Source organism: Pinus tabuliformis, chromosome 5_2 (assembly GCF_031772625.1).
Source record: "Pinus tabuliformis cultivar Carrire ecotype Pingquan chromosome 5_2, CPIR1, whole genome shotgun sequence".
NCBI lineage: Eukaryota > Viridiplantae > Streptophyta > Pinopsida > Pinales > Pinaceae > Pinus > Pinus tabuliformis.
In genome coordinates this window covers 885,193,410-885,217,260 of record NC_142306.1, presented here as the reverse complement: position 1 = coordinate 885,217,260, position 23,851 = coordinate 885,193,410, and the positions used below count along the sequence as shown (strand labels likewise).

At 40.2% G+C, this 23,851-nt stretch overlaps 1 long non-coding RNA gene across 1 annotated transcript in view; it reads right to left on the bottom strand.

Moving 5' to 3' along the window:
- The window catches only part of LOC149162142 (uncharacterized), a 97,550-nt gene extending 75,195 nt beyond the window's left edge, over positions 1-22,355 (bottom strand). The window contains exon 1 of the long non-coding RNA XR_016261547.1: positions 22,255-22,355. This is a non-coding gene — a long non-coding RNA (uncharacterized LOC149162142). The remainder of the gene's footprint in view (positions 1-22,254) is intronic.
- Between the last annotated feature and the right edge of the window lie 1,496 nt (positions 22,356-23,851).

Sequence of the window (23,851 nt, the reverse complement as noted above, 5' to 3'; positions counted from 1 at the left end):
TGTTCTCCTTCAAGCAAGCGAGCGAAGATAATTTGGGAAGTGCACTACAGTAGGGCCGTTGGGCATTTCGGGGTTGAGAAAGCAGTGGCAGTACTACAGAAGTATTTCTATTAGCCGAATCTTAGACAAGATGTCAGGAAGTACATTAGATCCTGCACTACCTGCGTCATTGCCAAACCGACCATCAAGAAGCAAGGCCTCTATACTTCGTTGCCTACCCCTAGTTGACCTTGGGAATCCATCTCCATGGATTACACGTCGGGCCTTCCTTCTACTAAGCATGGCAACATCTGTGTTTTTGTGGTTATCGACAGATTCTCGGAGATGGCCATTATAGCGACCTGCAAGAAGAATATCACAGCAGAAGCCACTGCCAAACTCTTCTTTGAATGAGTATGGGTACACTTTGGGATCCCACAGTCTATCATCTCAAATCGGGACAGTAGTTTCCTCAGTACATTTTGGTCCAATCTCTGGCCGATGTTGGACACCAAGCTCACTAAGTCCACAACTTTCCATCCCCAAATTGATGGCCAGACAAAGGTCGTCAACAGGATGATCGTACACATTCTGCGCATGTACAACTCAAAGAATCCACACACATGGGATAAGAGCCTCCCCTATGTCCAACATAGCTATAATCGGGTTCTCCGCAGCTCGACTGGCCACAACCCTTTTCAGGTGGGCTTGGGATTCCAGCCACTGTGTCCCATTGATGTGGCCATACCATTTGTAGCTACTTAGGCAGATTCGGCTCATGTCCAGTCAGAAGTCGATAAGGCAAACATCTTCATTGAGTACATCCAACATATCCGCCAATAGGTCCATGACATTCTGGAGAAATCAAATGCCAAGTACCAGTAGCAACATGATCAACATCGGGTGCCACACAAATTTCAGGTGGGCGACAAAGTCTAGTTGCATTTGCAGAAGGAACGCCTTACTGGAGCCTATCAAAAACTCAAACCACTCTGATATGGTCCTTACACCATTACCAAGGCTATTGGAGACAATGCATTTGAGCTCAGCATTCCCCCATTCCTTGGCGTGCACCCAGTGTTTAATGTGGACTGCCTTCGACCATACTTCCCACCATTTCTAGACACATCAAACATTGTAGAACAACTCACACCTACAGAGTTAAATCCAGATTGCATGGAACAAGCCACAACTGATCAGACCATGGACACGCAGAACAAGAGCACCCAACAACAAAGGATCCAACTATATTGAGTTGTCAAATCAGGCCAACTCCTTCACCATGGCAAGTGGCTCACTAGGGACCAAGTTCAGAAGAAGTTTCCTCATATCATGGATGGACTCAATGCAGTGGGGACCATTGTTTCCTAAGGGGGAGGAATGATCTAGGTGGATAATTGTGGCCACTCGCCTATTCCACTTGGATCCCCACCATTGTTTTTTTCAATCTTTCAATTTCCTTATTTGTAGCACAATTTACTATTTTTTGCAGTTTTACGGGTCCTGAACTTCCGGAGCCATTTTGAAGCCCTAGACGATGTTTTGTGGGAAAACTGGGATCAACTTGGGTCAACGACCGATGTTGTCCATTCAAAAGTTGTAGTCCTCAAATAGATCTTTCTAACAAGGTATTATGCGAGTCAAACAGAGATCGTATGCGAAAGTTACGACCCGGGAAGTTGATTTACCAATTTACCGAAACGAGGCCCATAGTTTGGTGTTTCATCTCCTAGGGTTATATTTTTGGATGTTTAGGGTTTTCCATTGTTTCTCAATAATGAATAGGCCTTTGAGCCTCATTGTAACACAGTTCAGAGGCATGTAGCTCCACATCTCTTCTCAGAGATAAGCTATCATCGCTCGAGCTAGTCTTATTTCCATTCTGTTTGTAAGCATATTTCAGTATTTGATATTAATTAAATGAAGTGTTATTTCTACTGCATCTTTTTGTTTATGGTTATATTTGTAAGTTGTTGCATTCATGTTTAAATCCAGATCACATGAAGACTTCTCCGACATCCCTCTTTTTTTCTTACTCAAAATTCTACAAAAAAAAATTCCTCAAAGTTCTTGGTTTAATTTCACAAGATCTCATTGTTATATCTAGCGATTTGGAGACTAAATTTTCTGCTGTCCAAACAGCAGTAAAGTTAGCCAAGAAAAGTTGACTTAGTGTGACTTTTCTTGGTTGTGTTAGAGTAGGAATTTGAACATTTCATTCTAGATTTTTTACTTAGAACTTTTGGGTATATTGTCCTAACAATTGTGGGTGTTCCAAAGTAATTCTAGGTATCTTTCACTTTGTTTTGCTTGCTGGTTTTTTGCAGGTCCATGAAAGTATAAGGGGAGTTGCTAGCGAAATTTCACTAAATTTGTTGATCCAAAGTACCTAAAGTGGTTCCATTTAGGTGCTTTTGTAAAACATATAAAAAATCAAGATTTCCCTTTATTCACAAGGAGTTCCCATCACTACAAAGTAACGATTTAAATTTTTTGAGGGAGCTATGAGAGTTGTCTAGATATCCCATTCCCCCTTAAAAATAGGGCACATCTTGTGTGTTGTGTCTCTTTTTCATGTTGTGCTTGTTACCCACCATTTCATGGGTGATATCCCTAGGAGAAAATTTTCTCCAAGATGGCCCTTAGCCAGTAGCCAGCAGCCCCTTGCAGCCACCAACTAGCTCGTTGTGCCATTTCTCTGCCACCTGAGCCAGCCATGTGGTCCCTCACCCATCTGCCATGATCATATGTTTGAAGGTGGGCCTCCCAAACTTAAAAGGTATGCTTTGTCATTTGGTAATTGAGTATTGTAATTTGCTTATCATGGACACTTCTGGGCATGGACAAATGGGGGGATTTGGCAGAAAGAATGGGCTAGGTCTGTGCTCTTGTCCCTTAAACCCCTTTTGGATGTTAACCTTGGAGTCATGTTGGATCTCTTTTATTGACCCTTCAGCTTTAGGGATGGTATTAGATGGGAACCCACGATTTTGGTTACGTGGTCCTGCTCACTCATCCAAATATATTACTATCTTTCCACTCATTATAAACCCATTCATCATTTCTCCCACCTAGGTCCACATTCCTCCACTGGGTCCACATAGGGTTAGCTTTCCCCTTCCCCTTGCCCACACCTTAGGTCAGGCCTAGAATGCTACCTCGAAGGTTGATGCAGCTGAAAAGAAAAGCAAAAGCATAATTGGCCGCATTCAACAAGAAAATGTACCACAAAATGCAAAAGATGGTCGGGATAAACACATTTACCACTTGGGCAAAACCCAATACATGAGCTCTACCCCATCATCATGGCCATCACACTGGTTCCTACAGGCCCTCTATGAGTCTCCTTTATCATTTAAGAATCCATGATTGTCCCAACCTCTGGTGGGCAATCAACCACTCTACCTTAAAGGGGGTATCCACTTCTATATCTCACACATCATGCTCCTACCCCTTGAACCTTGAGTAGTTAATTAAAGAAAAAAATCAAAAAAGGAAAAAGGCATATAAAGAAGGGTAGAAAGATCAAGGTCGGGGCACCTCATGTACAACGATTGCTCCCTCCTATACATTACATACCCAAGAGTGGACTTCCCTTTTACTAGCTACCGTTGTACCTTAGCATGTGGCCCAGGGCTGCCCATTTTCATTCCATACTCCATTCATAATTTTATCACATGCCACCACCTTTTAAAGGATGTATCTTGGACATACTATCCCCTTTAGTAGTAGAAACCACCTAATAGGATACTTGGTTAACCCCTTTTGGAGCTTGGAGACATTAGCACATGCCAAAGCCCATTATGGAAGGGCATGCCATTATGAAGTCCCCACCGGTTTTCCATGGTTTGTAAGCTCTTTTACTCCATTTCCTTGATGAATTGCTGTACTGGAAGGCTAGGGGATGCATTGGATCTTATGCAGGATTGTAAGTGGTCTCCATATCGGGTTTGGTCTCCCTATATGGGGTCCTAACACTCTAGAGGGCTACAATGGCACATATAGGGTGTGCGTTGAGAGCCATAGGCCTCCAAAGTAGTCCAGACTCCAAAACACTCCATGGATCCCCAAAGATGTTCAGAGATTGCTTGAAATTCAACTATTGGTCGAGGAAGATACACCTGGTTCACCTTTTCCCAACCAGCCGCATAGTTGTACAATGCACTTGGCGGATGACCCGAGACTTCTATGTTAATCTGGCATCACTTACACCATCATCTAAGCCCTTATAGATGGTCTACAGGCATCATCGACTTACTTGGAGACCATGAGGTCACTTGTGTGCCCTCACAACCATTGGGAGCACCACATGTTTATTATGTGGAGAACATGGGGCCAACCCCTTGTCCATTACTTTTGGAAGTCCTATTCATTATTATGGCACTTATGGACTTAGGATTCTTAGAGAGCCCAACAATATGCATTAATGATCATTCGACCTCTTAAGAGGCTTGTTATTTTGTTTATGAGCTAGTTTGGTCGGCTTGTTACCAAAAGTTAGTTGTTCGCACATTATTTTCATTTTATGGGCTAATGTAGGCTCAAATAGTTAAATCAAACTCCTTCGAGGTGTATAAAAAAAAATGATGAGAGTTCATTTCTCATCATCACTTGCTTTGGACTTGTATCTCTCTTGAGATTTTCACTATTCCTTCTTGGTTGACGAAATTTTGGAGCATGGATGAATTTTGATGTATGGATTGTCTTTTATTATCTTGGAGCTTCATGATTGGCAAGTCTATTGGTGGTTGGATATATTGTCTTACATATAAGTGCAGATTTAATGCTATTATTCTTTTACTTTGTCACATGCATTGATAATGAGATTTTCGCTATACTAGGGCTAGTTGTTGCATGCATTCACTGTTAAACTGTGGAATTATGTTTCTATATAGCATATCTCTATGTATGGGCCATGTATGTTGAACGAATTCTCCTAGGGATAATTCTATAATTGAATTTATCTTGATAAGCCACTTCACCTTGCAAAACGAATTATAAAAGCTTTTAACGTCACTCTCCTTTGCCCTAATAACAAGTGAAGTTGATCTTAAGGCCTCCTTGACCTAGAAGCGAAGTCTATCTTCATATTCTTCTCAACTCCAATCTCCCCAAAGGATTAGGCGCTAGTGTACCATAAGGTGATCACTTAAAGAAACATTTTTCTTCACCTCCATTTTTTTATTCTAGGTCTAGCCACATTAGGGCTCCTAGGACATCATTTTTCCGAAAAACCACCCATAGAAAAACTTTTATCTCTTGGCCTCAACTGCACTGGTGTTCCTCATAGGGATCATTTTGCACCTTTAACTGAAAATCAATTCTTTGGTCCCTTTATCCTCCTTGTTTAGGTCAAGTCTACCATTGGTTGCTAAAATCCTTCCACTTGACCTAACTCTAGTCCACTTGTTCCCATATGGTCCCATACCTTTGAAAAGTCAACTCTTCAAAAACCATTTGGGAAACCAAGTTCAACAAGGATTCTAGGGCTTTGGAAGCTCCTTTAAAATTCACACTCCTTAAACCTAGCCCTTAAATCCTCATCCCATTCTCCTAGAAATAATTGTACCTTGCTTAAGAAGCAAGGAAGTCCCATTCTCGAGACTCCCCTAGGAAAAGATCTCCAAGATCACTTCACACCCATCTTAGTCAATATATCCTTTATAAGTGATTCTCTATATGTCGGGTCTCCTCCCATCGATGAAAGTCTGTAAAGAGTAGGACCTTTAGCAGTGGTGACAATGAGCTTTAGCTTCATTGTTGCTATTGACCTAGCAAGTGCCCCTCTAGGACCCTTGCTATTTTGAGCAGTAACATTTTGGCGTTGTTGTCGGGGACACGAAACATGTGTTTTGCTCCCCATATGGCATTGACATAACATTATTGGCAATTTCATTGGAAGAATGAACCCCTAGTTCTTCATTGAAATTTAATGGCCGATGCTTGTAGGGTGAAGCAAGCATTTTTCTAAGCATCTTTAAATTCACATTGGCGACTCCTACATATTTTTTATGTATATCTCAAACAGGTTTTCTTTCTTTGATAAATTTCCCTCTTTGGACATTGCTAGCATCCCTGGCCATCCTAATCATGTCACAGGAACAATGGTACATGGGGTTCCCATGTTTGATGGTGATCCACTCCCCACAATTGACCACGTAGAAAGATTTAATGCACATGCTTCGAGAGAGAAGGTTGTTCACCAAGATGTTTTGATGTTATTGTTCATGGGATCTCTCGGTGGTCATTAGTCATTGTTGCATGGTCATGAACCTAGGAGAATCTCATCTATTGAAGAGTTTGTTGATGGATTTCTTAGACATTTTCAAGTACACCCTGCATTAAGCATCCAAGAGGAAGCCTTCATCAAGCCTCATCAAAACATTGAGAATCTAAGTAATGAGAAGGAAGACGAGTCCACCTTGGGTCCACATGATGAAAAGGATGATTTTGAGGACACATGTTGGGAAGAATGAGTCTATAGAAAGTGAGGTTAAGACTAACCTTACCTTTCTCAATGATAGTACTCCCAATGATTCTCCTGTTGAGAACCTTAAGTAAAGTGATCCCATTAGCCACTTAGAAGATGACATTGGAGATTATTTCCATATTGAAAAAGAGAAATAGGAGGTCGTTGGCCCTCAATTTGACTTTGCTCCCATTTATGACATCGACAAGGAGGATGAGGTTGAGAGTGATCCTTACTTTCTCCTGAGCGTTATTTATGAGGACATATCCATCGATACCCTTGGGAAGGAGAATTATCACTTTCCCTTGCATGAAAAGGAGCAATTGGAGATGATTGATTCTCCTTTTTGGGAAGACCCTCTCTTTGAGACCAACAATAATAGGATTGATAAGGCCCTCGCTCATACCTACCTTCCTTATGATTCCGGGAGTATATTCAAATCACTCGTGCCTCAAGGGTTGGATTTTCAGGAAAAGGGTCCCATTAAGACTTCAGCTTCCCCTTTGCCCTTTTCTATTGTTCATCATCTTGAGTCTTCATCAAGTGATTCCCTCACCCCTTATCATATGATCTCAAGTGACCATGAGCCATTTCCCCCTTCCGAGTATAGTGTTAAGGAAGAGCCCATCATTGATTATATGTTACCTCCTTGGACGCACCCTCGGGGTCTTGATCAGTCCATGACCTCCCCTCTCCAATGTGACCATCACCTTGAGCGACCTATTTATTGTACCCCATCCTTCCTTCGCCTTTCGTTCCCCTCTCATCAGGACCTTATGGCATCTACAAAGCATGATATTATAAACAATGATTGTGATAGGAAATTGTTGAGAGTGATATTTCATTCCACCATTGTGTACTTAGAGGGAAAGCCCTACACTTCTAAATTGGCTTATTCTCCTTATCCTAGGGCCTCCTTTTACCTTGAATGGAGCTCATCTTTTCCCACTTCCCACCCACTTCATCCTCCATACAAATCTATCTGCATCCACTTCGGGATTTTCCACATGAGTGATCATATTGGCAGGCATATGTATATTGATATGATGATATGTTGGTTGCATTGGCTTTATGATTACACTTAGCATTAGCATTATTATATGCATGTTAGGGTAGGATGCATTGCATGCTGATTTTGCATTAGAATTAAATTCATATGATATTTCTCATGATAGATTAGTTGGATTCAGATTTAAAAGCTGCATTTTGCTTCTATGAGTCGATTTTATGGGCCTAATCCAAGAATGTGGGATCATGAGACGCCGCGAAAGTTGTTGCCCCATGTTTTGTTTATCTATTATAACTGCAGTTAATAATTCTACAGTAACCAAGAGATTGTTGGAGTTCTCATGAGCTCCTATTCAAGTAGCTCATCCATTTTTCCAAGAGTTCACGTCCCAATTGGAGCCAGATATTACACACCATTTTGTGGGTGATATCCATAGGAGAAAAGTTTCTCAAAGATGGCCCTCAACAGGTAGCCAGGAGCCCCTTGCAGCCACCAACTAGCTCGTTGTGTCATTTCTCCACCACCTGAGCCAACCATGTGTTCCCTCACCCATATGTTTGAAGATGGGCCTCTTGAACCTAAAAGGTATGCCTTGTCATTTGGTAATTGAGTATTGTAGTTTTCTTATCATGGACACTTTTGGGCATGGACTAATGGGGGGATTTGGCGGAAAGAATGGGCTAGGTCTGTGCTCTTGTACCGTAGACTCCTTTTGGATGTTAACCTTGGACTCTAGTCCCATGGGATCTCTTTTATTGACCCTTCGGCTTAGGGATGGTATTACATGGGAAACCCCGACTTTGGTTAAGTGGTCCCACTCCCTCATCCATATATAATACTCCCCTTTTACTCATCATAACCACATTCAACATTTCTCCCACATAGGTCCACATAAGGTTAGATTTCCCCTTCCCCTTTCCCACACCTTGGGTCGGACCTGGAATGATGCCCCGGAGGTTGATGCAGCTGAAAAGAAAAGTAAAAGCATAATTGGCCACATTCAATAGGAAAATGTACCACAAAATGCAAAATATGGCCAGGACAAACACATTTAGCACGTGAGCAAAAGCCAATACATGAGCTCTACTTGATCATCATGGCCATCACCCTAGTTCCTACAGGTCATAGATGAACCTCCTTTGTCATTTAGGAACCCATGACTGTCCCAAACCATGGTGGGCAATGAACCGCCCTACCTTAAAGGGGGTATCCACTGTTATATCTCACACATCATGCTCTTACCCCTTGAGCCCCGAGCAATTAATTAAAGAAAAATCATGAAAGGAAAAGGGAATATAAAAAAGGGTGGAAAAATCAAGGTAGGGGAACCTCATGTAGTACGATTTCTCCCTCCTATACATTACATACCCAAGGGTGGGCTTCCCTTTTACTAGCTACCCTTGTATCCCAGCATGTGGCCCGTGGCTACCCCTTTTCATTCCCTACTCCATTCATCTCTTTATCACATGCCACCACCTTTTAAAGGATGTATCTTGGACATAATATCCCCTTTAGAAGTAGAAACCACCTAATAGGATACTGGGGTTAACCCCTTTTGGAGCTTGGAGACATTAGCACATGTTAAAGCCCATTATGGAAGGGCATTCCATTATGAAGTCTCCACCTGTTTTACATGGTTTGTAAGCTCTTTTACTCTATTTCCTTGAGGACTTGTTGTATAGGAAGGCTAGGGAACACATTCAATCTTATGCAAGATTGCAGGTGGTCTCCATCTTGGGTTTCATCTCTCTATACAGGGTCCTAACCCTCTAGAGGACTACATTGACACATGTAGAGTGTGCATTGAGAGCCATGGGCCTCCACAGCAATAGACAACACTCCATGGATCCTCAGATATTTTCACAAATTGCTTGAGATTCACCTATTGGACGAGAAAGATGCACCTGGTTCACCTTAACCCAGCCAGCACCACAATTATACCATACACTTGGAAAATGACCCAGGATTTGTATGTTGATCTGGCATCACTTACGCCATCATTTGAGTCCTTACAGATGGTCTATAAGCATCTTTGACTTACTTGGAGACCCATGAGGTTACTTGTGTGTCCTTAGCCATTGGGAGCACCATAGGTTTATTATGTGGAGAACAAGGGGCCAACCCCTTGTCCATTACTTTTGGAAGTCCTATTCATCATTATGGAACTTATGTACTTCATCAAGCTTCTTAGAGAGCCCAACGATATGCATTATTGATCTTTCGACCTCTTTCGAGGCTTGTTATTTTGTTTATGAGTTAGTTTGGTGGGCTTCTCACCAAAAGTTAGTTATTTGCACATTATTTTCATTTTATGGGCTAATGTAGGCTCAAATAGTTAAATTGAACTCCTTAGAGGTGTATAAATACAAATGATGAGAGTTCATTTCTCATCATCACTTGCTTTGGACTTGTATCTCTCTTGATATTTTCGCTATTCCTTCTTGGTGGATGAAATTTGAAGCATGGATGAATTTTGATGTATGGATTGTCTTTCCTTATCTTGGAGCTGCATGATTGGCAAGTCTATTGGTGGTCGGATATATTCTCTTACATGTAAGTGTAAATTTAATGTTATTATTCTTTTACTTTGTCACATGTATTGATAATGAGATTTTCACTATACTAGCGCTAGTTGTTGCATGCATTTACTGTGAAATTGTGGAATTATGTTTCTATATAGCATATCTCTATGTATGGGCCGTGTATGTTGAATGAATTTTCCTAGGGATAATTCTATGGTTGAATTTATCTTGATAAACTACTTCGTCTTGCAAAACGATGTATAAAAGCATTTGAGGTCACTCTCCTTTGCCCTAATAACAAGCAAAGTTGATCTTAAGGCTTCCTTGACCTAGAAACGAAGTCTATCTTCGTATTATTCTTGACTCCAATATTCCGAAAGGATTAGGCACTGGTCTACCATAAGGTAATCAATTACAGAAACATTTTTCTTCACCTCCCCTTCTTTATTCTAGGTCTAACCACATTAGGGCTCCAAGGGCATCATTTTTCCAACAAACCACCCATAGAAAAACTTCGATCTCTAGGCCTCAACTGCATTGGTGTCTCTACTAGGCCTTCTCCACATTTGAGGAAATTCCGACAGTGGGGTTGTGATATATTCCAAGCCATAGCCTCGAGATTGGTTTTTGCCCTAAGTTTCCCTAGGCTAGTTCCTCATAGGGATCATTTTGCACCTTTAACTGAAAATCAATTCTTTGGTCCCTTTCTCCTCCTCGTTTAGGTAAAGTCTATCATTAGTTTCTAAACTCCTTCCTCTTGACCTAACTCAGGTCCACTTGCTCCTGTATGGTCCGATACTTTTGAAAAGTCATCTCTTCAAAAACCATTTGGGAAACCAAGTTCAATAAGGATTTTAGGGTTTTGGAAGCTCCTTTACAATTCACACTCCTTAAACCTAGCCCTTAAATCCTCATCCCCTTCTCCTAGAAAGCATTCTAACTTGCTTAAGAAGCAAGCAAGTCCCATTCTCGAGCCTCCCTTAAGAAAGGATCCCCAAGATCACTTCACACCCATCTTAGTTAATCTATCCTTTATAAGTGATTCTCTATATATCGAGTCTCCTCCCATCAATGAAAGTACATAAAGAGTAGGAAGCTTTAGCCGTGGTGAAAGTGGGCTTTAGGTTCATTGTTGCTCTTGACCTAGAAAGTGCCCCTATAGGACCCCCTCCTAGTTTGAGCAGTAACAGTGCTTTTATTGGGTCTAAAATTAACCTTGCACCGTAAAACAATAGAGTAGCTTAATTTCATTTCATTTCGTAAATAAGAATTCAGTTTATTCTTTTAGATTAGATTTCATTTTTCCTTCACTTCAGCAGATGTATGTCATCTTCTTCCACCAGGGTTGCCTTCAAAGTTTGCACCTGCTGTCATGTAGTCAAAGTCACAGTTAATATCAAGATCACTTCAAAGGATAACACTAACTATATCGTACTATCACTTCACATTACTATCTCGAATTTTTGTCATCACAATTGAAGTATCTTGTATCTTTGTCAAGTAACTCGTATTTTTGAGAACTAACTCACATTATTGTGTATTGGTGAGGAGAACAATTTGCTTAATTTTCATCATTGTCGTGTCAAGGATATGAGCTTGCACCACTTTGGTTTCGTCAAGGTAACCTTGTATCTTAGTCTAGAATGCTCAGATCATAGTTTATATCACATTCCAGACAACTTGTATAGGAGAATTGTTAAGTTTTGTAGATGTTCTATGCTAAGAGCAATTTCACTTTTCTCACTGCAATCATACAAGTAGATTAGCAAAATGCAGATAGAACATATAAGCAGATCTTATAGAAGACAAATCAGAAACAAGAAAAATGTATGTGTTCGTTTCGGCGGTCAGCAGGATGCTTCAACCAGCAAAGTCTCCTTTGGTCAGCCAGCCCAGCATGTGTCACTACAACCCTCTAACCAGCATGTGTCACAACAACCCTCAACGCTGGTCAAACTTCTGCGAAACCCTAGCAGCAAAAACCCTAGCATGTGAGTTGTGTTATGATCAAATTCTCTCCAACTTTACCTGTATATATATCCATCAATGAGGGTGTGTGACACATCTGTTGGGCATGTGAGCCTACATTACAAAACTGGCTGACCTTGCACATATAATTTATTAAGAATAATAAATTCAAAATATAAGTTCTGCTCATCGGATTAAAACTATTTTTATATGGATTTTACACCTCTCAGAAAGAGGAAGCCAACAAAAATATTAGCCTCTTAATCTGAGCATCAGAACATGGAGTTTGGACCTAGTTGTCCAAATTTAATACTCCCTCTCAACTAGGGAGAACTCCATCTATTAGTGCAATTAACATCGTGAGTCATCCCGCCGAAACTTGCTTTGCTGGCTTCTTTATTTCAGAACAGAAGTGGGTCAGTCACAAAGACATCATTCCCCGACTGACATAATTAGTCCAGAGGTCCCAGACCTCACAAATCTTGATCCCAGATCAAGTGGTTGGACCATGCCATCCTAGATAGAGAGTACGGCAATATCTGATGCGTCCATCAGTCTTTGCTAATAGTCTCTAGCTTTTCCACACCTCATTGGCCAAATGAGAGGTACTTCCCATGAGCCCTGAACTCAATGGGTAGGATGCATACGGGGCACAGATTAAATAAGTGGCGAACCAGCTCAATAATCACAAGGGTGGGGCAGAAGCATTATGAGTGCTTATAGCTCCGAGAAGCTATCCCCAAAGCCCCCCAGAGCTCCCAGAGCTCATCGTCCAACAGGACCCACATCATAGGGTCTTTCCACGACACCGAGACTCTCACGGAAGGTTAGGAACTTGACCTTCCCCAGGGGCTTAGTGAGAATATCCGCGACCTGCTCATCAGTTCCTATATGATCGAGCCTTACGGCGCCTCGCTGTACCATATCCCGGATAAAGTGGTACCTGATATCAATATGCTTGGATCGGTCGTGGAACACAGGATTCTCAGTCATACGAATCCCACTCTGATTATCACAGAGTATTACAGTGGTATCTAGCACATGTTGGAACAGCTCACTAAAGAGCTTCCTCAACCAAACTGCTTCACAACAGGCCATACTAGCAACAATGTATTCGGCCTCCGCGGTGCGCAAAGCCACCGACTTCTGCTTCCTGCTCATCCATGAGATCGAAGCAGAACCAAGATTGAAACAACATCCAGATGTGCTCTTACGATCCACCACACTGCCAGCCCAATCGGCATCAGTATATCCCCGGAGTATCACACTCCCGGCAGTGTATCTCAGCCCATGGTTTATCGTGCCCACGAAGATATCTCAAAAGATTCTTGGCACCAACCCAGTGAAAATGATGAGGCTCAACCATCTATTGACTCAAAGTATTCACTGCAAAACATATGTCCGGACGGGTGTTCACTAAGAACATCAAAGCTCCTATGAGTTGACGATACTCAGTAGGATTGGCCAAGATAGGCCCTGCAGCGCTGCCACTCAACTTCTTAAAGTTGAGTTCCATTGGTGTCAACACGGACTTACAGTCCACCATCCCAAATCTTTCCAGAAGCTTCACAATATACTTTCCTTGAGAAAGGAAAATCTCTGCAGGTCTCTGCCAGACCTCCAGGCCTAGGAAATAGTGCATCAGTTCTAGGTCTTTCATCTCGAACTCAGCAGCAAGCTCCCTCTTACATTGATGAATGAGAGGGTCATCACCTGTCAGGAAGAGGTCGTCCACATACAACACTAGAATGAGAGGCTTTCCTTCCACAACCTTAAAGTAAAGGTTTGGATCAGCATTGCTTCGAGTGAAGCCCAGCTTCATCAAGTAACGATCCATCCTCTCATACCAAGCTCTGGGTGCTTGCTTTAACCCATAGAGGGCTTTCTTCAACCTGCAGACATAAGTGTCTCGATCTTGAACTTCAAATCCCAGAGGTTGTTCTACATACACCTCTTCCTTTATTGCACCATGCAGAAAAGCGGTCTTGACATCCATCTGATGAAGACTCCATCCTTGCGTAGCAACAAGGGCTATGATGGATCGGATGGTGGTATATCGAGCCACAGGTGCAAATATATCGTCATAGTCAATTCCTTCCTTTTGAGAGAAGCTACGGGCAACAAATCTTGCCTTAAACTTTTCAGCACTCCCATCAGATCCATGTTTAATCTTGTAGAGCCATTTAGTGGTAACAACAGATTTGTCCTTCGGTCTCGGGACCACATCCCAGACATCATTCTTCATAATAGCCTCATATTCTTCATGCATAGCATCCTTCCAGACTTGATGCTTGATGGCTTCCTCAAAAGATCCAGGTTCAGATTGTATAATAGTACTTATGGCAGCTAGATACCCTTGGTATCTACACGGCTTCTTGCTTTCTCGGAATGTTCCCCTTGGGGCAGCATGACCCTCAGCATCTTTGAGGGTGTCCCTGAGCCATGATGGCCTCTTTCCTAGAGAAGGGGAAGGATCAATAGGGTCCATTGGCCCTTCAACATCAGGCATAGTCTCATCCTGGGGTTCTTCTAGATTTCCAGGTCTTTCTTCATGGTTTTCTTCAGATCTAGGAAGATCTACTACTTTCTTCAGGGAAGCATCTTCGTCAAAAGTGACATCATGGCTTTTCTCTACTTCCCTTTGACCAGGTACATAGACTCTATATGCCTTAGAAGTCTCACTGTAGCCCACAAACATTCCTTTCTTCCCAGTAGCATCCAGCTTACTTCTCTTTTCTTTCGGCACATGAAAATAGACAGGACATCCAAAAATTCTAAAATGTGAGACATCAGGTTTCTTACCAAAGAAAACCTCTTCGGGAGTTTTGGAGTCCAAAGCGGAATGAGGGCATCGGTTTTGAATGTACACAGCAGTATTTCTTTCATTATCAAATTCCTTCATCCTTGTTTCATGTGTGGGGAAACCCTTGATCAATTCTTCTTTTATCTTCAAGGTTCAACAGAGAAAGAGAGAGAGAGTACATTTACAACATAAGTCAACACTTTGGCTTGTCTAGATCTGAGCATAGATGATCTTCTATAACGATGAGATCAGTTGAAGACATTCTGCTTCAACTGATTCTCCAAAGTGACGGCTACACCTATCATAGTACTACATCTAGGTCCACTTGCTGCATCACTGCATATGACGCCATGCTGCAATAGTTGTGATTATCATCATGCTGCCCTATATATCATTGTCATGTCACAGCCATATAAATCACTGTCATACAAGAATCACTTCCTTACATCAAGAAACATTGTCCAAATATCACTAAAGTCGCTGCCCAAACATTATTGTCATAGGAACAAATATCTCTTCCATATATCATCTCCATTCTTCACTTGTCAAGAGAACAATATCACTGCTATGCATAACTGTCATAAGAGTAAGTGACACTACAATAAGTGCAGAAGATCACTGTCAGAAAACTATGTCATATTGTCATATTTCACTACAGAAGATAGGGTCTGATAATAAGCCCACTTGACTACCCTTAAGCTCTTCCATATGTCCATTTTTAAGACTCCAAAGCATCTGCCTTCTAACAGCCCTTGTTGTCCTTCTCAAGGGACTATACTTGGAGCTTTACCAAGCATCTTCTTACAGCCCATTATACCAGAATTGCAAACTGTCTAATCTGGACCATAATATCTGGCAAATTCATCATTATAAAAGACAAGCACATACCTGTGATAGACGTCATATTTCTGTCCACAAATACATTTCGACCAATGCACAGGACCCTGAAATTTCGGCCCTGGTTAGGGCTTTCTATGGCTGCTACGACAGCCCTACTATACAGCCTTCAAACTTCTTTACAATAATACATGTACATGAGTATGCCGGCTAACACACGGCCATACTCATAACCAATACAACAAGGCACGAGAGGCCTTAATAGTAATACATCAAAACTGCAGTTTTCTATGTAAGCGGGTACCCACCGAGACACTTACATAAACCTGCACCAAACTGTGTATAAGACTGTCATAAACCAGTCTACAACCAAGGCTATAATCTGTCCACAACCGAGGCTATAACCTGTCCACGTGTTATCTCAGCAAACCCGCGTTATCTCCTTCGCTGTTTGCTCCAAACGTCTCAGCGTATATATATAAACCTACGTATATATATAACTGTCCACGTGTTGGCGTTTGCTCCAACGTACCAACGTATATATATATGTAAACCTGCGTATATATATATATATATAACTGTCCACGCGTGTGTCAACGATTCTATTCTTGTCCACGTGTCTACCGGCAACCATTCAACTGTAGATCTGTCAACCAATAACCCGTGGACTTATAAAATCCCGTGTGGTTGTCCGAACACACCAGCACCCGTAAACCTGTGTAAATTATATATCTTGGTCTACGTATTTGCCGTCTGTTCCAGCGTGCCAGCATACGTATATTCAAACCTGGGTTTATTTATGACTGTTCACGCGTCAGATCAACAACCTGACCGCGTGTCATTGCCAAGCCCCGACTGCTTTACCGCCTCTGCAACTTCAGCACTCGTGGCCTTCTGTCCACGTGTTGTTGGCGCAACTCCCTTGCTGCTTGCCTTAACACTCCAGCTTATAAGTATAAACCCGCAACTGATCATACGGCGTTTTATATATAAACCCGCGTGTATATCTAACTGCCCACGCGTCAGACCATTAACACTTCTGTGCCATATATCTCTGACCACGCGTCGTCCCGACTGTCCACTGTATGCAACTTCAGCGTTTGCCGTCTTCCGTTCACGTGATGTCCACCAACGTTCTGGAGATATCTGTCCACGTTACAGATCGTCAACAGACCTGCGCTTCACATACACCCAGCCGCCCACAGATGTAATGCTTCGATAGTCCGTCGTTCGGGTATCTCTCTGCGGTCCTGTCAATTCCTGGCCACGTGACAGTCGTTCAACTGACCTGCGTTTTAACACAGATTTCTGTCCACGCGGCGACCCTTCAACAGACCTGCATATTATATCACAATTCTCGCGTTCGTCAACGCTTCAATTATATTGGATCAACAGCCGACAACGCATATGTAATTCTGCGTATTGATTCGAGAACTCCAACACCCGAATGGGACTGCGCTACCATATACGTAGTCTTGTCTACCCAACACTATTCGGTTCATAAGGTTATGCCATAGATAGCCTGCGCAAACTCCTGTAAGCTTTACACTTGTGAACCGCTTCCAACGACCACAACAGTTCGTTGTTTAGACATAAACTTCTGCGCTGTCCTCCGAATGAACCTGAGCACTCGTCCGACCTGCGCAACCCTAAAATCATCTCTCACTGTCCCACCGAATCTCGAACAGGAACTCTATGCGACCACCGCATAGATTAGACACATTAGAACTGTGCCATTTCTCCCTTGAGATCTAAAGACCCGATGATTGATATAGATAGAGTTTGTCTTCACCTCAGCTCTGATACCATGTTAAGTTTTGTAGATGTTCTATGCTAAGAGCAATTTCACTTTTCTCACTGCAATCATACAAGTAGATTAGCAAAATTCAGATAGAACATATAAGCAGATCTTATAGAAGACAAATCAGAAACAAGAAAAATGTATGTGTTCGTTTCGGCGGTCAGCAGGATGCTTCAACCAGCAAAGTCTCCTTTGGTCAGCCAGCCCAGCATGTGTCACTACAACCCTCTAACCAGCATGTGTCACAACAACCCTCAACGCTGGTCAAACTTCTGCGAAACCCTAGCAGCAGAAACCCTAGCATGTGAGTTGTGTTATGATCAAATTCTCTCCAACTTTACCTGTATATATATCCATCAATGAGGGTGTGTGACACATCTGTTGGGCATGTGAGCCTACATTACAAAACTGGCTGACCTTGCACATATAATTTATTAAGAATAATAAATTCAAAATATAAGTTCTGCTCATCGGATTAAGACTATTTTTATATGGATTTTACACCTCTCAGAAAGAGGAATCCAACAAAAATATTAGCCTCTTAATCTGAGCATCAGAACATGGAGTTTGGACCTAGTTGTCCAAATTTAACAAGAATATTCAGAATAATTTTGCAGAAGCATAATAGTATTGCCACTTTGCTTCGCAATCATTATAATGAATCATATCCATGTCTTGTAAGAGAAATTGCATCATGATTATGTCAATCTTACAATACAACCTAGGAAGAGTATCTCGTATCTGTTGTTAAAGTATAAAGGAGATCATTGCACCATACAGAAGGAGACTTATATCATTGTCCTAGGCATAAGCCTGACTTGCTTCAGAACTTTGTTTTTGTATAAGACCTGATCCAAACAGTTCCGTAACTATATAACCATTATAGCAGAACTTGGATTGCTTGAGAATACTATCTAGTTAGTTTCAGATTACTGTTGTGAGATCACAGTCATGAGAAATTCACTGAAATTCACATTCCTCCACAGGAATGTAGCCTTAGAAACTTACACAGAGTCTTCCTTAGAAACACGCATTATTTAGCCTTTGTCTCAGGAATAACTTCACATATTTTTATTTGTATCACTTCGTTTGCATCAATTTCTACATCTTGGATACAGAGATTGTTAAAATCTGAAAGTTCTATGCAAAAATTTAAAAATTCTTTGCATAAACTTGAAAATTCTATGCATAAAACTAAATGTACTTCACAGAGAATTGAATTGAACTGAATGTACTTTGCATAAAGTTGAATGTACTTTGCAGAAAACTAAATGTACTTTGCAAAAAACTAAATGTTCTATGTTGTTGCAATTACTTAGAATGCAAATTTCTTCTTCTAAACTTTTCAGATCAACAATTGTAGATAGAACATAAACTTAAGGATCATATGAAGACAACCAAGCACAAATATAAGACACTGAGAGTTAGGTCCAATGACCAGGGCAAAACCCAAATGATTCTTCTTCTATTAGATTTCTTCAATTGTTCAACATAGTACAGAGAGAGAGAGAAAGAGAGTAAAAATGAATAAAGTCACCAATGTCTGATCAACTTGCAGTTGAAGTGTTCTTGCTCTTTGCTTGAAGATCTCCTTCTCTTGATCAGATCTTGTCCTTCACACTTGCTCTAGCTCTTCCCTTGCTCTTACTCTTCACTTGCTCTCACACTTCTCTTGCACACACTCAACACTAGCTCTCCTTTTTCACAATGAACATGCTTCTCTCAACTCTTACTTGCTTTTGCTTAAATAGATGAGAAAGGAGAGGAGTTACAAAATGAATTCATGCCTTGAACCAATAATAGGAGAATTGAATTCCATGAGGGAGGAGTTACTTGAGGAGAAGTGTAACTCATCCAAAGAATAGAGAGAGATATACACTTGTCTTGAGGAGTTACAATTCGAATTATGGAGAGAGAGAGTTCCACTTAGCATGAGAGAATATTTGGTGAGAGTTATAAATCGAATTGAATGAGGACGTTACAAGCGCATTTAACGAGGAGGAATTACACTTTTGTCATACATTGAATTAGTGAGGGAGAGTTACATTCTCTGAAGTGTGGAGTTACTATTTTATTCCAAGAGAGGTTCAATTTTCCAAGTAAGAGATTCTCAATTTAATTAACCTATTCCATGAGAAAAATCATTTTTATTAATCCATTAAAAGTGAATGACTTTAGACTATTTTATAAATAACAATATCATAATAATAATAATACTAGTAAGGATAAATATATTAATTTTTGACTTGTATAATCATGGTTGATTTGATTTTAAAGTCGATTCCATATGTCAAGATCATCCTTGATCATTTAGACATGACTTTCTATTTTTGGAAAGTCACTTCCAAATTGAGATGTGACTTACTATTTTTGAAAAGTCATATTAGAATTGTCAGAAATGAAATTTTATTACAGGTGGTTCAAACAAAACTGAAATATATGATTTCTTCTAGGAAAAATTCATCGCTGAAATGCCAAATTTTAACAGAGATGTAGACTCAGACTCTATAGGAATTTCAAAGAGGACTTCAACTACAACGATGTTTCCTCCAACAAATGTTTAGAAAATTCGTCCAGTGTATCTTTTTTCAAATTCTGATGATATAGAGAAATATTGAATCCTAAGAGCTGATCCATAGAGATAGACTTCACCATTTTTTATCTTGACTTCTATACCATGTTATAATTCTAGCTCTGATACCATGTTATAATTCCAGCGATAAGGTGAATTCTTAAACATGATGATTACTTGTGAGCGTTATTATAGTTCTTTTCCATTAGTTAGTTAATCTTCTTCATCAAGCAATTATCATTAGATACAATACATTAAAGATCATAGTGTACAGAAGACACAAGAAGTTAGGCTCCAAGCCAAGGAAAAACCCCACCCAAGGGAAAATTCATCAATCCTTTCCTTATAGAGTCAAGAGAAATCCATGTCCAGTCCAGTGACTAGTTCCTTCCATTGCCAAGTCATCCCTCCATTTTTCTCATTAGATGCTATCAAACTATCCTCAAGGAGCCAAATATATGTCTTCATAAGCCTGAACTCTGTCCATTATTTCAACCTAATACAGAGATAAAACCATAGTCCTTTTCCTTATCAACAAAACCTCAAAAATTAGTATATACCAGCTTCAAACTTCGGGCCTACGTGCGTCAGGGTTTTGGTCCTGTGTGTCCTCAGATTCTCAGACCGTCTCTCTCAGAGTTTCCATAGAGTGTGTATCACAGAGATTGCATAGATCAGACTTTTTCTGCCTCAAAACTTCAGACCGTGTCACCTCATAACTTCAAATTGTGTCACCTCAGAAGACTACCGAACTTCCACAGATGATGCACAAACTTGTTTTCAAATGAATGAGCATGCTGGCCTATATATAGTTGTTCCCACATCTGTTGAGCTGACATGTCTCTTAGGACGACCGACTTAGCAATTTGGGGGACAAATATCACTTAAAAATTTTAAATTTTCTTTTCTTTTAATTTTGTCCAAATGGGACATAATATAACTTAAATTTTCTTTATGACAAATAAATCATTTCTTCATGTAATTATGAAGACCAAACCTAGTTACAATTTCCAACAGAGGTGTGGGCTAGTTTCTCCTCCTGTTGGATCTCCTTGTAACTGGTCGACCTGTGAAATCAAGGGAGTACTCATTGAATCGAAGCTTCCTCCCGTTGGATCTCCTTGAGACTTTCTAAAACCCATTCGAATGATAAGGATAGAAGGGGAAACAACATTAGATTACATTTATTTTACTGCAAACACATGGATCACCACATATCCATCATCTCATTCACTAATTATTCCATGTAAAATTTAATCTAATAAAATTTACCAAGAACATTTTCCACAACATTTCACGAAAGTGCACCATTTGGGCCACCATCTTATTATTCAGACTTACTTTTAAGCAACGCAAGCATTCACTTACTGGGACTAGTTTCTATTGCCTATATCATTCGCTTACGAATGTTCCATTTATGCAATTGTTATTGTTATATCATTTATTTGTGAATTGTGCTTATATGCTTCATATTTACGTGTTGTGAATTATGTGTCATTGGTGAATGCACTTTTGGTGAATTAAATTCAATCCTAGAATCTTTCCTTGTTTAGCTTAATCAGCCTTAGTTGTTTTTAGGGACTACCCCCTTTGGCTTCGCTAGGAGTTAACTTAGATGGAGGAATTGAAATTTGAGGGACAAAAACTCAACTCGAGACTTGTCCCCATGGCCACACATAGTGGATTAAATATTTCTTCCACGTAAGCCCATGGTGTGAATTAGGTGACAACAATCTCAATTAATAGTACATGAATTTGACCCTTCTAGATCTAGATCTCACTGACAACCCATCAATGGATCACTGACAGCACCTCATCAAAGATAAGGATTAAAAATTGATATCAATGTGGTCTCGGACTTTGTCATTGTCTAAGAACTCCCAAACTAACAATATTGAGATTAGTTACCCATAGGGACCCCCCTTAGGGTAGTACTCCTCTAGTCTAAAGAGAGAAAGACAAGACTACCAAAGTGATAGTGGGTAGTTTATCTAAGTTGTCCTTAGGGTTTCACAACTTGTGTTTAGGGGACTTTTACACCAAGTCAGAACCTGGGAGGTAACAGGCTCATTTTAGTAGCTTTAAGTTTTGATCTGTTCATTGGAATATCCAAGGTGGTGTACAGATCAAGGATGTATATTAATAACACAAGATATTAAGAGAGCTTTATACCAATAAATGTTTGTATAGAAAATTTACAAGGGAAACTCCTAACGTGTAAATAGAGTACTAGACCTATTTTTAAAATCTCTATTGCCAATGCAAACATTTAATCAAACAATAATTGCACTTACTCAATACCACCAATGGACAACCTTCTTGGAGTGAAAACTGTTGCAGCATCAGTTGTGAGTCTCGTATAAGAAGTACCACTATCATGACTAGATCCTTCATCTACAATGCACCAAAAAAATTTGTCTTGATACATGATTTGAATAACCCAAACCATTTAAATTTCCACCAAATCAATCGTGTGCAGACACCAACTGATGTTTTTTATGCTTATAGAAGAATCAGAATTGACAGAAAAATTTTAAGAAGATGCATTATAATATACATAGAGAGGAAGATAAAGAATGACATAATAATCATTATTGTTCCCAGTAAGCAAATAGAAGCAAAATTCAATCCTACCAGGAATTCTTTGGAGTGTCCTTTTAGACGGATCCATCTTATAACGGCTCAACCCAACAAACACAATGCGTTCTCCTACACATCACAAGTGAGTTATAATATTCAAAATAATGGTAACACACAACACTTACTAATGAAACTTATAACACAAACATCATAACATGTCTGAGCATAAACTTCCAAATAAAGATTCGAGAGCAATAATTATCTCAAATGCTGTTCAGATGTCCAGATTTAAGGATTTTATTACTTACTATCATGTAATTTAAGTCCCTGAGAAACCTTACAAGCAGTTTGCTTGTCTGCTTGTTCCTTGATATCAATATCTACATCTGCAAGTACACCATATTTCTCCTCTCTTTCCCCTTTTTCCACTGTAGTTGTGGCTATTTTGGCTTCCTAGTAAACATATATAAGTAAAAGGTATCCTCATTTATTATTACTAGAACATAAAAATTGAAAGAGAACTTCCAATGTTGGACTAGAACAAAGCAACTCACTTGATTAGACTTTCTGAAGTGTTTCTCAATTGATTTAGTCCATTTTAAGTTAGATCCTCCAAATGCTAAATTTGCTGATCTTGAATCACAGGTTTGTCTTCTACGAAGACACCGTAACTTCTTACTAAACCAAAAAATTGAGGCACCATAGTATGAGAATCTGCTTTAAATACCATATCAAGTACATGATCTCTTGCAGGGAATAAATTGCATCTTATCTCAAGTACTCTCAAGGAAAGAAACAAGAGAGAAAATCATTAAGAATAGCAGATATATAGACGAGACCTTTTCATACCTTATCAGAAGAAGTAATGAACCTTTACTGAAACTAGGTGGAGAATTCATCCATCTTGAACGAGCAACTACAGAAACAGGTCTCTTCCAAGGAAGAAGCAATGTCGCCATCCTCTTTGTTTGGACACGTGAAAGAGTTACAAGTGAAGGATGCGCAGCCTTTAGAGTCCACACCTGTGAAGATTGTGAAGTATCATGTTTCTTCTGCTTCAAAACTGCATGTAAGGAAGAGCTTTCTTCAGGAGGTCTTGCAAAAAGCCTAGCTTCTGCTCAATTTATAATTATATCTTGTTGTCAGTTCATCAAATCTGATACGAAATTTCTTCTTTATCTCCAATGCAGCCATCATTTTAACAAGAAAGTTCTAAAAATTTACTGAATTTATGCAATAAGACACAACTTCTTCCTCACATTTTTCTCTTTCATCTCATTCTTTCCACATAATCTTATAAGGCATATTGTA